We start from the raw sequence: 12,406 nt of genomic DNA on the forward strand, positions 1-12,406 counted from the left end.
CTTGCCCATGTTCCTCAGTTTCAGAGGGTAGATATTTCAGGGTTGCTTTGTCCCCAGGGCTCCACGCCTTTGTGCTTTGTTTTTGCTTAAGGATTGCCACCTGAGGTAGCCTCTGTTGCCCATCTTAGTCCGTTTCAGAGGGTGGATTTCTCAGTGTTGCCTTTTCGCCAGCTCCCCACGCCCTTGTGTGTTTCTTTTGCTTAAAGATTGTCACCTGAGCTAGGCACTGTTGCCCTGCTTCCTCAGTTTCAGAGGGTACCTTTTTCAGGGTTGCTTTTTGACCGGGTCTCCTCGCCATTGTATTTTTTTATTTTATTTTTTTTGCTTAAAGATTGCCACCTGAGCTAGCCTCTGTTGCCCATCTTCGTCCGTTTCAGAGGGTGGATTTCTCAGTGTTGCCTTTTCGCCAGCTCCCCACGCCCTTGTGTGTTTCTTTTGCTTAAAGATTGTCACCTGAGCTAGGCACTGTTGCCCTGCTTCTTCAGTTTCAGAGGGTGCCTTTTTCAGGGTTGCTTTTTGACCGGGTCTCCTCGCCATTGTATTTTTTTATTTTATTTTTTTTGCTTAAAGATTGCCACCTGAGCTAGCCTCTGTTGCCCATCTTCGTCCGTTTCAGAGGGTGGATTTCTCAGTGTTGCCTTTTCGCCAGCTCCCCACGCCCTTGTGTGTTTCTTTTGCTTAAAGATTGTCACCTGAGCTAGGCACTGTTGCCCTGCTTCCTCAGTTTCAGAGGGTACCTTTTTCAGTGTTGCTTTTTCACCGGGTCTCCTCGCCATTGTATTTTTTTATTTTATTTTTTTTGCTTAAAGATTGCCACCTGAGCTAGCCTCTGTTGCCCATCTTCGTCCGTTTCAGAGGGTGGATTTCTCAGTGTTGCCTTTTCGCCAGCTCCCCACGCCCTTGTGTGTTTCTTTTGCTTAAAGATTGCCACCTGAAGCCAGCCTCTCTTGCCCATCTTCCTCAGTTTCAGAGGGTAGATATTTCAGGGTTGCTTTTTCCCCAGGTCTCCACGCCTTTGTGTTTTGTTTTTGCTTAACGAGTGCCACCTGAGCTAGCCTCTCTTGCCCATGTTCCTCAGTTTCAGAGGGTAGATATTTCAGGGTTGCTATGTCCCCAGGGCTCCACGCCTTTGTGCTTTGTTTTTGCTTAAGGATTGCCACCTGAGGTAGCCTCTCTTGCCCATCTTCCTCAGTTTCAGAGGGTGGATTTCTCCGTCTTTCTTTTTCCCCAGGTCTCCACGCCCTTGTGTGTTTCTTTTGCTTAAAGATTGCCACCTGAGCTAGCCTCTGTTGCCCATCTTCGTCCGTTTCAGAGGGTGGATTTCTCAGTGTTGCCTTTTCGCCAGCTCCCCACGCCCTTGTGTGTTTCTTTTGCTTAAAGATTGTCACCTGAGCTAGGCACTGTTGCCCTGCTTCCTCAGTTTCAGAGGGTACCTTTTTCAGGGTTGCTTTTTGACCGGCTCTCCTCGCCATTGTATTTTTTTATTTTATTTTTTTTGCTTAAAGATTGCCACCTGAGCTAGCCTCTGTTGCCCATCTTCGTCCGTTTCAGAGGGTGGATTTCTCAGTGTTGCCTTTTCGCCAGCTCCCCACGCCCTTGTGTGTTTCTTTTGCTTAAAGATTGCCACCTGAAGCCAGCCTCTCTTGCCCATCTTCCTCAGTTTCAGAGGGTAGATATTTCAGGGTTGCTTTTTCCCCAGGTCTCCACGCCTTTAGGTTTTGTTTTTGCTTAACGAGTGCCACCTGAGCTAGCCTCTCTTGCCCATGTTCCTCAGTTTCAGAGGGTAGATATTTCAGGGTTGCTTTGTCCCCAGGGCTCCACGCCTTTGTGCTTTGTTTTTGCTTAAGGATTGCCACCTGAGGTAGCCTCTCTTGCCCATCTTCCTCAGTTTCAGAGGGTGGATTTCTCCGTGTTGCTTTTTCCCCAGGTCTCCACGCCCTTGTGTGTTTCTTTTGCTTAAAGATTGCCACCTGAGCTAGCCTCTGTTGCCCATCTTCGTCCGTTTCAGAGGGTGGATTTCTCAGTGTTGCCTTTTCGCCAGCTCCCCACGCCCTTGTGTGTTTCTTTTGCTTAAAGATTGTCACCTGAGCTAGGCACTGTTGCCCTGCTTCCTCAGTTTCAGAGGGTACCTTTTTCAGGGTTGCTTTTTCACCGGGTCTCCTCGCCATTGTATTTTTTTATCTTATTTTTTTTGCTTAAAGATTGCCACCTGAGCTAGCCTCTGTTGCGCTTCTTTCTCAGTTCTAGAGGGTAGATTTCTCCGTGTTGCTTTTTCCCCAGGTCTCCACGCACTTCCTTTTATTTTTCCTTAAAAATTGCCACCTGAGCTAGCCTCTGTTGTCCATCTTCGTCGGTTTCAGAGGGTAGATTTCTCACTGTTGCTTTTTTGCCAGGTCTGCACGCCCTTGTGTTTTTTTTCTGCTTAAAGGTTGCAACCTGAGCTAGCTTCTTTTGCCCATGTCCCTCAGTTTCAGAGGGTGGATTTCTCCGTGTTGCTTTTTCCCCAGGCCTCCACGCCCTTGTGTGTTTCTTTTGCTTAAAGATTGCCACCTGAAGCCAGCCTCTCTTGCCCATCTTCCTCAGTTTCAGAGGGTAGATATTTCAGGGTTGCTTTTTCCCCAGGTCTCCACGCCTTTGTGTTTTGTTTTTGCTTAACGATTGCCACCTGAGCTAGCCTCTCTTGCCCATGTTCCTCAGTTTCAGAGGGTAGATATTTCAGGGTTGCTTTGTCCCCAGGGCTCCACGCCTTTGTGCTTTGTTTTTGCTTAAGGATTGCCACCTGAGGTAGCCTCTCTTGCCCATCTTCCTCAGTTTCAGAGGGTGGATTTCTCCGTGTTGCTTTTTCCCCAGGTCTCCACGCCCTTGTGTGTTTCTTTTGCTTAAAGATTGCCACCTGAAGCCAGCCTCTCTTGCCCATCTTCCTCAGTTTCAGAGGGTAGATATTTCAGGGTTGCTTTTTCCCCAGGTCTCCACGCCCTTGTGTGTTTCTTTTGCTTAAAGATTGTCACCTGAGCTAGGCACTGTTGCCCTGCTTCCTCAGTTTCAGAGGGTACCTTTTTCAGGGTTGCTTTTTGACCGGGTCTCCTCGCCATTGTATTTTTTTATCTTATTTTTTTTGCTTAAAGATTGCCACCTGAGCTAGCCTCTGTTGCGCTTCTTTCTCAGTTCTAGAGGGTAGATTTCTCCGTGTTGCTTTTTCCCCAGGTCTCCACGCACTTCCTTTTATTTTTCCTTAAAAATTGCCACCTGAGCTAGCCTCTGTTGTCCATCTTCGTCGGTTTCAGAGGGTAGATTTCTCACTGTTGCTTTTTTGCCAGGTCTGCACGCCCTTGTGTTTCTTTTCTGCTTAAAGGTTGCAACCTGAGCTAGCTTCTTTTGCCCATGTCCCTCAGTTTCAGAGGGTGGATTTCTCCGTGTTGCTTTTTCCCCAGGCCTCCACGCCCTTGTGTGTTTCTTTTGCTTAAAGATTGCCACCTGAAGCCAGCCTCTCTTGCCCATCTTCCTCAGTTTCAGAGGGTAGATATTTCAGGGTTGCTTTTTCCCCAGGTCTCCACGCCTTTGGGTTTTGTTTTTGCTTAACGATTGCCACCTGAGCTAGCCTCTCTTGCCCATGTTCCTCAGTTTCAGAGGGTAGATATTTCAGGGTTGCTTTGTCCCCAGGGCTCCACGCCTTTGTGCTTTGTTTTTGCTTAAGGATTGCCACCTGAGGTAGCCTCTCTTGCCCATCTTCCTCAGTTTCAGAGGGTGGATTTCTCCGTGTTGCTTTTTCCCCAGGTCTCCACGCCCTTGTGTGTTTCTTTTGCTTAAAGATTGCCACCTGAGCTAGCCTCTGTTGCCCATCTTCGTCCGTTTCAGAGGGTGGATTTCTCAGTGTTGCCTTTTCGCCAGCTCCCCACGCCCTTGTGTGTTTCTTTTGCTTAAAGATTGTCACCTGAGCTAGGCACTGTTGCCCTGCTTCCTCAGTTTCAGAGGGTACCTTTTTCAGGGTTGCTTTTTGACTGGGTCTCCTTGCCATTGTATTTTTTATCTTATTTTTTTTGCTTAAAGATTGCCACCTGAGCTAGCCTCTGTTGCGCTTCTTTCTCAGTTCTAGAGGGTAGATTTCTCCGTGTTGCTTTTTCCCCAGGTCTCCACGCACTTCCTTTTATTTTTCCTTAAAAATTGCCACCTGAGCTAGCCTCTGTTGTCCATCTTCGTCGGTTTCAGAGGGTAGATTTCTCACTGTTGCTTTTTTGCCAGGTCTGCACGCCCTTGTGTTTTTTTTCTGCTTAAGGATTGCCACCTGAGGTAGCCTCTCTTGCCCATCTTCCTCAGTTTCAGAGGGTGGATTTCTCCGTGTTGCTTTTTCCCCAGGTCTCCACGCCCTTGTGTGTTTCTTTTGCTTAAAGATTGCCACCTGAAGCCAGCCTCTCTTGCCCATCTTCCTCAGTTTCAGAGGGTAGATATTTCAGGGTTGCTTTTTCCCCAGGTCTCCACGCCCTTGTGTGTTTCTTTTGCTTAAAGATTGTCACCTGAGCTAGGCACTGTTGCCCTGCTTCCTCAGTTTCAGAGGGTACCTTTTTCAGGGTTGCTTTTTGACCGGGTCTCCTCGCCATTGTATTTTTTTATCTTATTTTTTTTGCTTAAAGATTGCCACCTGAGCTAGCCTCTGTTGCGCTTCTTTCTCAGTTCTAGAGGGTAGATTTCTCCGTGTTGCTTTTTCCCCAGGTCTCCACGCACTTCCTTTTATTTTTCCTTAAAAATTGCCACCTGAGCTAGCCTCTGTTGTCCATCTTCGTCGGTTTCAGAGGGTAGATTTCTCACTGTTGCTTTTTTGCCAGGTCTGCACGCCCTTGTGTTTTTTTTCTGCTTAAAGGTTGCAACCTGAGCTAGCTTCTTTTGCCCATGTCCCTCAGTTTCAGAGGGTGGATTTCTCCGTGTTGCTTTTTCCCCAGGCCTCCACGCCCTTGTGTGTTTCTTTTGCTTAAAGATTGCCACCTGAAGCCAGCCTCTCTTGCCCATCTTCCTCAGTTTCAGAGGGTAGATATTTCAGGGTTGCTTTTTCCCCAGGTCTCCACGCCTTTGGGTTTTGTTTTTGCTTAACGATTGCCACCTGAGCTAGCCTCTCTTGCCCATGTTCCTCAGTTTCAGAGGGTAGATATTTCAGGGTTGCTTTGTCCCCAGGGCTCCACGCCTTTGTGCTTTGTTTTTGCTTAAGGATTGCCACCTGAGGTAGCCTCTCTTGCCCATCTTCCTCAGTTTCAGAGGGTGGATTTCTCCGTGTTGCTTTTTCCCCAGGTCTCCACGCCCTTGTGTGTTTCTTTTGCTTAAAGATTGCCACCTGAGCTAGCCTCTGTTGCCCATCTTCGTCCGTTTCAGAGGGTGGATTTCTCAGTGTTGCCTTTTCGCCAGCTCCCCACGCCCTTGTGTGTTTCTTTTGCTTAAAGATTGTCACCTGAGCTAGGCACTGTTGCCCTGCTTCCTCAGTTTCAGAGGGTACCTTTTTCAGGGTTGCTTTTTGACCGGGTCTCCTCGCCATTGTATTTTTTTATCTTATTTTTTTTGCTTAAAGATTGCCACCTGAGCTAGCCTCTGTTGCGCTTCTTTCTCAGTTCTAGAGGGTAGATTTCTCCGTGTTGCTTTTTCCCCAGGTCTCCACGCACTTCCTTTTATTTTTCCTTAAAAATTGCCACCTGAGCTAGCCTCTGTTGTCCATCTTCGTCGGTTTCAGAGGGTAGATTTCTCACTGTTGCTTTTTTGCCAGGTCTGCACGCCCTTGTGTTTTTTTTCTGCTTAAAGGTTGCAACCTGAGCTAGCTTCTTTTGCCCATGTCCCTCAGTTTCAGAGGGTGGATTTCTCCGTGTTGCTTTTTCCCCAGGCCTCCACGCCCTTGTGTGTTTCTTTTGCTTAAAGATTGCCACCTGAAGCCAGCCTCTCTTGCCCATCTTCCTCAGTTTCAGAGGGTAGATATTTCAGGGTTGCTTTTTCCCCAGGTCTCCACGCCTTTGTGTTTTGTTTTTGCTTAACGATTGCCACCTGAGCTAGCCTCTCTTGCCCATGTTCCTCAGTTTCAGAGGGTAGATATTTCAGGGTTGCTTTGTCCCCAGGGCTCCACGCCTTTGTGCTTTGTTTTTGCTTAAGGATTGCCACCTGAGGTAGCCTCTCTTGCCCATCTTCCTCAGTTTCAGAGGGTGGATTTCTCCGTGTTGCTTTTTCCCCAGGTCTCCACGCCCTTGTGTGTTTCTTTTGCTTAAAGATTGCCACCTGAGCTAGCCTCTGTTGCCCATCTTCGTCCGTTTCAGAGGGTGGATTTCTCAGTGTTGCCTTTTCGCCAGCTCCCCACGCCCTTGTGTGTTTCTTTTGCTTAAAGATTGTCACCTGAGCTAGGCACTGTTGCCCTGCTTCCTCAGTTTCAGAGGGTACCTTTTTCAGGGTTGCTTTTTGACCGGCTCTCCTCGCCATTGTATTTTTTTATCTTATTTTTTTTGCTTAAAGATTGCCACCTGAGCTAGCCTCTGTTGCGCTTCTTTCTCAGTTCTAGAGGGTAGATTTCTCCGTGTTGCTTTTTCCCCAGGTCTCCACGCACTTCCTTTTATTTTTCCTTAAAAATTGCCACCTGAGCTAGCCTCTGTTGTCCATCTTCGTCGGTTTCAGAGGGTAGATTTCTCACTGTTGCTTTTTTGCCAGGTCTGCACGCCCTTGTGTTTTTTTTCTGCTTAAAGGTTGCAACCTGAGCTAGCTTCTTTTGCCCATGTCCCTCAGTTTCAGAGGGTGGATTTCTCCGTGTTGCTTTTTCCCCAGGCCTCCACGCCCTTGTGTGTTTCTTTTGCTTAAAGATTGCCACCTGAAGCCAGCCTCTCTTGCCCATCTTCCTCAGTTTCAGAGGGTAGATATTTCAGGGTTGCTTTTTCCCCAGGTCTCCACGCCTTTGGGTTTTGTTTTTGCTTAACGATTGCCACCTGAGCTAGCCTCTCTTGCCCATCTTCCTGAGTTTCAGAGGGTCGATATCTCCGTGTTGCTGTTTCCCCAGGTCTCCACGCCCTTGTGTGTTTCTTTTGCTTAACGTTTGCCACCTGAAGCCAGCCTCTCTTGCCCATCTTCCTCAGTTTCAGAGGGTGGATTTCTCCGTGTTGCTTTTTCCCCAGGTCTCCACGCCCTTGTGTGTTTCTTTTGCTTAAAGATTGCCACCTGAGCTAGCCTCTGTTGCCCATCTTCGTCCGTTTCAGAGGGTGGATTTCTCAGTGTTGCCTTTTCGCCAGCTCCCCACGCCCTTGTGTGTTTCTTTTGCTTAAAGATTGTCACCTGAGCTAGGCACTGTTGCCCTGCTTCCTCAGTTTCAGAGGGTACCTTTTTCAGGGTTGCTTTTTGACCGGGTCTCCTCGCCATTGTATTTTTTTATCTTATTTTTTTTGCTTAAAGATTGCCACCTGAGCTAGCCTCTGTTGCCCATCTTCGTCCGTTTCAGAGGGTGGATTTCTCAGTGTTGCCTTTTCCCCAGCTCCCCACGCCCTTGTGTGTTTCTTTTGCTGAAAGATTGCCACCTGAAGCCAGCCTCTCTTGCCCATCTTCGTCAGTTTCAGAGGGTGGATTTCTCAGTGTTGCCTTTTCCCCAGCTCCCCACGCCCTTGTGTGTTTCTTTTGCTTAAAGATTGTCACCTGAGCTAGGCACTGTTGCCCTGCTTCCTCAGTTTCAGAGGGTACCTTTTTCAGGGTTGCTTTTTGACCGCGTCTCCTCGCTATTGTATTTTTTTATCTTATTTTTTTTGCTTAAAGATTGCCACCTGAGCTAGCCTCTGTTGCGCTTCTTTCTCAGTTCTAGAGGGTAGATTTCTCCGTGTTGCTTTTTCCCCAGGTCTCCACGCACTTCCTTTCATTTTTCCTTAAAAATTGCCACCTGAGCTAGCCCCTGTTGCCCATCTTCGTCGGTTTCAGAGGGTAGATTTCTCAGTGTTGATTTTTCCCCATTTCTCCACGCCCTCGTGCTTTTTTTTTTTATTTCCTTAAATGTCGGCGCCTGAGCTAGCTTCTTTTGCCCATCTTCGTCAGTTTCAGCGGGTAGACTCTCCGCCTGCCTTCGACAGGCCCTCTGGACTGGAAAGCTTTCCTCCTCCCGTCATCACGGTCCTTCTCGGATGACGTGGCTGGTTTCGGTTTGACCGTCCCCGCCCGCCCTGATTTTCTAAGTCCTCCCGGGAACCCCGGGGGCGCTCCAGCCGCTCCGGGAAGCGGCGGCCTCCCGGCCGCACCGGCCCAGCCCGGCCCGGGCCGCCCCCTGGCCTCTCTGGGGGGAACTCTCCCCTTCCCCTTCCCGGTGATCGCCCGAGAAACCTTTTCCGAGTCCCCCTCCTGCGGCTGGGGCTGCGCCTTGGCGGCCGGGAGCCCGCGGGCGGACACCCCGGGGCCGCACTGGGCCGGGAGGCTGGGTCCGAGGGGGCTCCGGGACGGGATCGGGCGGCCCGGCGGCCCGGCTGTGCTCCCCGGCGGGCCCGCGCTCCGGCTCCGTCCCGCTGAGGCGGTCGTCGGTCGCCGGGTGCCACCTGGCGGCCGCTTTTATATCGTCTCTTTCCTCCGGAGCTCCGGCGACGCGGGCCAAGGGACGGGACTCGGCCGCGGTGACCGAGGCAGAGTCCCGGGAGGCCGGCGTCGCTGGCGGGATCTGGCCCGGTGGCGCCGGGGCGTGAGCGCGACGCCCGCTCGCCGGAGATTGGAGGTGCAGGCTACTGAGGGAGGTGGCTGTCGCCGCGCCGCCCGGTGCCGGCCGGGGTGTGGGGCCTCCCGGACGGGTCGACCAGCAGCCGCCGGTGCCCCTCCGTCCCCGGGAGGGGGTGGGGGGCCGCCGCGGGGGAACGGGCGAGGGAGCTCGTCCCGTGCCCGGCCGTCGTCCCGAGGGCGGCCCGGTGGTCGGGCCTTCCGCGTCGCCGATCCCCTTTCCGCGCCCCGCTCCGGAGGTGGGCGACCGGCCGGGGCCTTGCGGGGGAGGCCCGTGGAGGGCGCGACGGGCTCGGCCGCCGGGCTGGCCTTTTCCCCACTGGTCTTCCGAGTCGACCGGCTCTGGCGGTGGGGACCGGGCCCGGTCCTCGGATGCCTCCTCCTCCGTGGCAGTTTTTTTTTCCAAGTCCCGCCCTGGAGAAGAGCGTGGACCGGCCCCGGGAGCCCTCGAGGGCGGGCCGGGGAGGGCGTCCCCGGCCCGGACGCGTGCCCGGGGTGGGTCCGGGCCGTCGGACCGGACTTCTCTCTCCGAGTTTCGCGGGTCGCGTCTTTGTCCGGAGGCGGGAGGGGGCCGGCTCGAGGCGTAGGTGGAGCCCCGGCTGAGGGACGGGAGCCACGGTCCCGCCCCGGGCCCGGTCGCCGGAGGCGCCTCCGCGGAATTCTTTTCTAAGTCCTGACCCGGCGACTCAGAGGGAGGGACCGACCGGTCCCGGCCCGCGCGGGCGGCCCGGGGAGGCTGTCCCCGGCTCCCCCTGCCGCCACGCTTCTGGGGTCGACCAGATGGCCCCGGGAGCTCCGGGCCTGGTGGCGATGGGGTCGTGCTTGGGGTCTGGTGGCCGTGGCCGTGATCCAGGGGTTCCCCTGGTGATCCGTGGGTGGGCCCCGTCTCCGGGCGCGGCGATTCTTGCCCCCGAATGGGTGGTTTTGTGCCGCCAGGTAAGTGCTGACACGCTCTGCTCGGGTGACAGTCGCCCGAGAGCTTCCGGGTGCCTGGATGCGTGTGCGGGGAGGGCTCCGGGCTCTGGCCGAGAACCGGACGCCCGTTTCCACCCCCGCCGCTTGAGCCGCCCGCTGGGGCCTGCGCGCCGGCTCTTGTGCGTTCCAGGCGCCCCCACGACCGTGGTGCCACCTCCGGTCTCTGGTACCCGAGGGCGGCGGGGTTAGGGGCGCGGGGTCCTCTACCACGTGCACTCCCTGCCGCCGGCACCCGGGTGCGGTCGCGACTTACCCCATCCCACCGGCTCCGTGCCAGTGCGTGTCAGGCGTTCTCGTCCTGGGGTGGTCGCCCGCGCTTGCTGGAGGAGGAGAGGGGTCGGTGAGGCTGAAGCAGGCTCCTCCGCTCGCTGTCCTCGCCGGCCTTCCCTTGCTCGGGGGTCCCTCGCGTTATGCTGCCGACCGATGTGGTGATGCTGTGCTCTCCCGGGCCGGGCCTAAGCCGTGCCAGACGAGGGACGGACGTTCATGGCGAACGGGACCGCTCTTCTCGCTCTGCCCGCGGGTCCCCTCGCCCGTTCTCCCCCGCTGCGAGTGGCGTGTGGGAGGCGGCAGGGGTGCGGAATCCGGCCCGACCTCGCTCCCCCGCCCCGTGCCTCGTGGCGTGGGCGGTGTCGGGGTCTCCGTGACGCGGCGGATGCTCCGCCTGTGCCTCTTGGCTGTGTCTCGCGGGCGGCCCTCCCCGCGGTGGGGCGGGCCGTGTTGCCGCCGCGCCGCGCGCCTTCCCGGGCGCGTGAGCGCGTTCCCCAGGCCGTTGGCGGTGCCCCTGGAGCGTTCCAGGTCGTCCCTCAGGCGCCCGAGGCCGAGTGGCGGTGTCGTTCCCTGTTCCCGTCGGCCTCCTCAGGTAACCACTGCGCTGGTGTGTCTGAGGAGCGGAGGGGTCGAGTCGGTAAGGGAGGCGTGCCCCTCGTCCCCCTCGGGGTGGACGGGTGCCTCGTCGCCCCCCACGGCGTGCCGTGTGGGGGCGGGCAGGCTCGGGCGCGTGCCCGCGTGTTCCCCTTGCTGGGGTTTCCCCGCGGGTGTGGGAGTGACCGTGGCGGGCCGAGCCAGCGGCGTGGCGCTGGCTCTTTGGTTGGGAGGTGCTGTTTGATCGGCACCTCCGTCCCAGTCTCTGCCTCCCTTGGTCTCTCGGCCTGAGAGGAGGCACTGACTTGGGAGCCGCACAGGGGCCTTGTAGATCCCTAGCTAAGCCCAGTGTGGCCAGAGATGGCGAGCCCGGGGCAGCGCGGGCTCGCGGCCCTGACCACGGACGCTCCGACTTGCTCTAGGCCTTACCTCTACCGCAGACCCCTCCTGCGTTGCGTGGCCATGGTGTCTGTAAGCGCCTTGGTGGGACCGATGGCGGACGATGGGCGGGGGCGACACGCCCTCGGTGAGAAAGCCTTCTCTAGCGATCCGAGAGGGTGCCTTGGGGTACCGGACCCCCCAGCCGCCGCCCCTCCTTTGCGCGTAGTAGCCACGGACGCCACCACCGTGGCGCGTGGGCAGAGCTGCTCTTTGCCTACCGCGGCCGGCGCCTCCCCCCTCCGAGTCGGGGGAGGGTCACGCCCGGCCGGGCCGTCGTCGGGCGCGGGGCCGCGCGTGTGCGCGAGCGTGCGCGTGGTTCTCCCGTCGCGCGCTGGGGCGGGGAGAGGGCCCGGCCCCGTCCGGGCTCCGCCCCGCCGCGAGCGGCTGGCTCTCCGCTCGCCCCCGTCCCGAGCCGCAGCCGGTGGTGGCGTGCGGGCATGGGTGGGGGCCGCCGCCGCTCTCGGGCGCGTTCCCTCGGGACGTGGGCCCCGGAGCAGACCAGACAGGCAGACGGGTGGCTGGGTGGACGGGGCGGCCCCCGGCGGCGGGGGCGCCTCACGTAGGCCCCGGCGGTGGGGCCGGGCCCGCGGGAGGCCGAGGGGTGGCTGAGGCCGGCCGGCGTCCCAGGCGTCGTGGGACCGCCCTCGCGTGTCGTTGGCGGTGGGATCCCGCGTGTGTTTTCCTGGTGGCCCGTCCGCGCCCGAGGCCGTCCCCGGGAGCCTTCCCGCGAGCCCGTGCTCCCTCCGTCGAGGCGCGCGCCGCGCTCCCCGCTGCCCCCGGTGCTCCCCCGCCCGGGCAGACGCCTGGCCGCGCCGCCCACCGGCCGGGACCGAAGTGGGCCTCGCCGTGCGGGTGTCGCCTCCGGCCACCGAGGCCGGTGGTGGCCCCGGGCGAAGTGCTCTCGGCTCCGGTCGGGTGGGGCCCGCGCGCCAGGCGCCCGGCGCGGGACGCTGGCGCCGTGTGCGGGAGAGCCCTGGCCGTGGCGGGGCCGAGCCCCCGTGAGCTGCGCGCGGGGCGACGGGGCCAGTCGCCGTTCTGGGCGCCGCGGGACCGCCCCTGGTGCTGGAGGCCCCTGGCGGTGAGACCCCGTGTGTGCTCCGGCGGCCGACTTGCCTCGGGAGGTTCTGTCTTCCCTCCTTCGCCCCGAGCGCGTCTCTCGGCGGGCCGCGGCCCTTCCGCCGCCGCCTCTCCGGCGCCTCGGCCCTCGCCGCCGCCGGCCTTCTCCCGAGCCCTTCCCCGTCGTCGCCTGTTCTGGCTGCCCGACCGGGGCCCCGCCCCGAGCGCGACTCGCTTCCCGAGGCCGCTGCGGCCTCCTCCGTGTCCGCCGCCGCCACCCGCGCGACGGCGACGTTGCGTGCGGGCGGGGGACCGTCTCCCGCGGCGCCCCGTTCTGGCGCGCGCGTGTCTGTCGCAGCGCGGGTCGGGTCCCGGCCAGCCG

This window comes from Equus asinus, unplaced genomic scaffold, assembly GCF_041296235.1.
Source record: "Equus asinus isolate D_3611 breed Donkey unplaced genomic scaffold, EquAss-T2T_v2 contig_205, whole genome shotgun sequence".
NCBI lineage: Eukaryota > Metazoa > Chordata > Mammalia > Perissodactyla > Equidae > Equus > Equus asinus.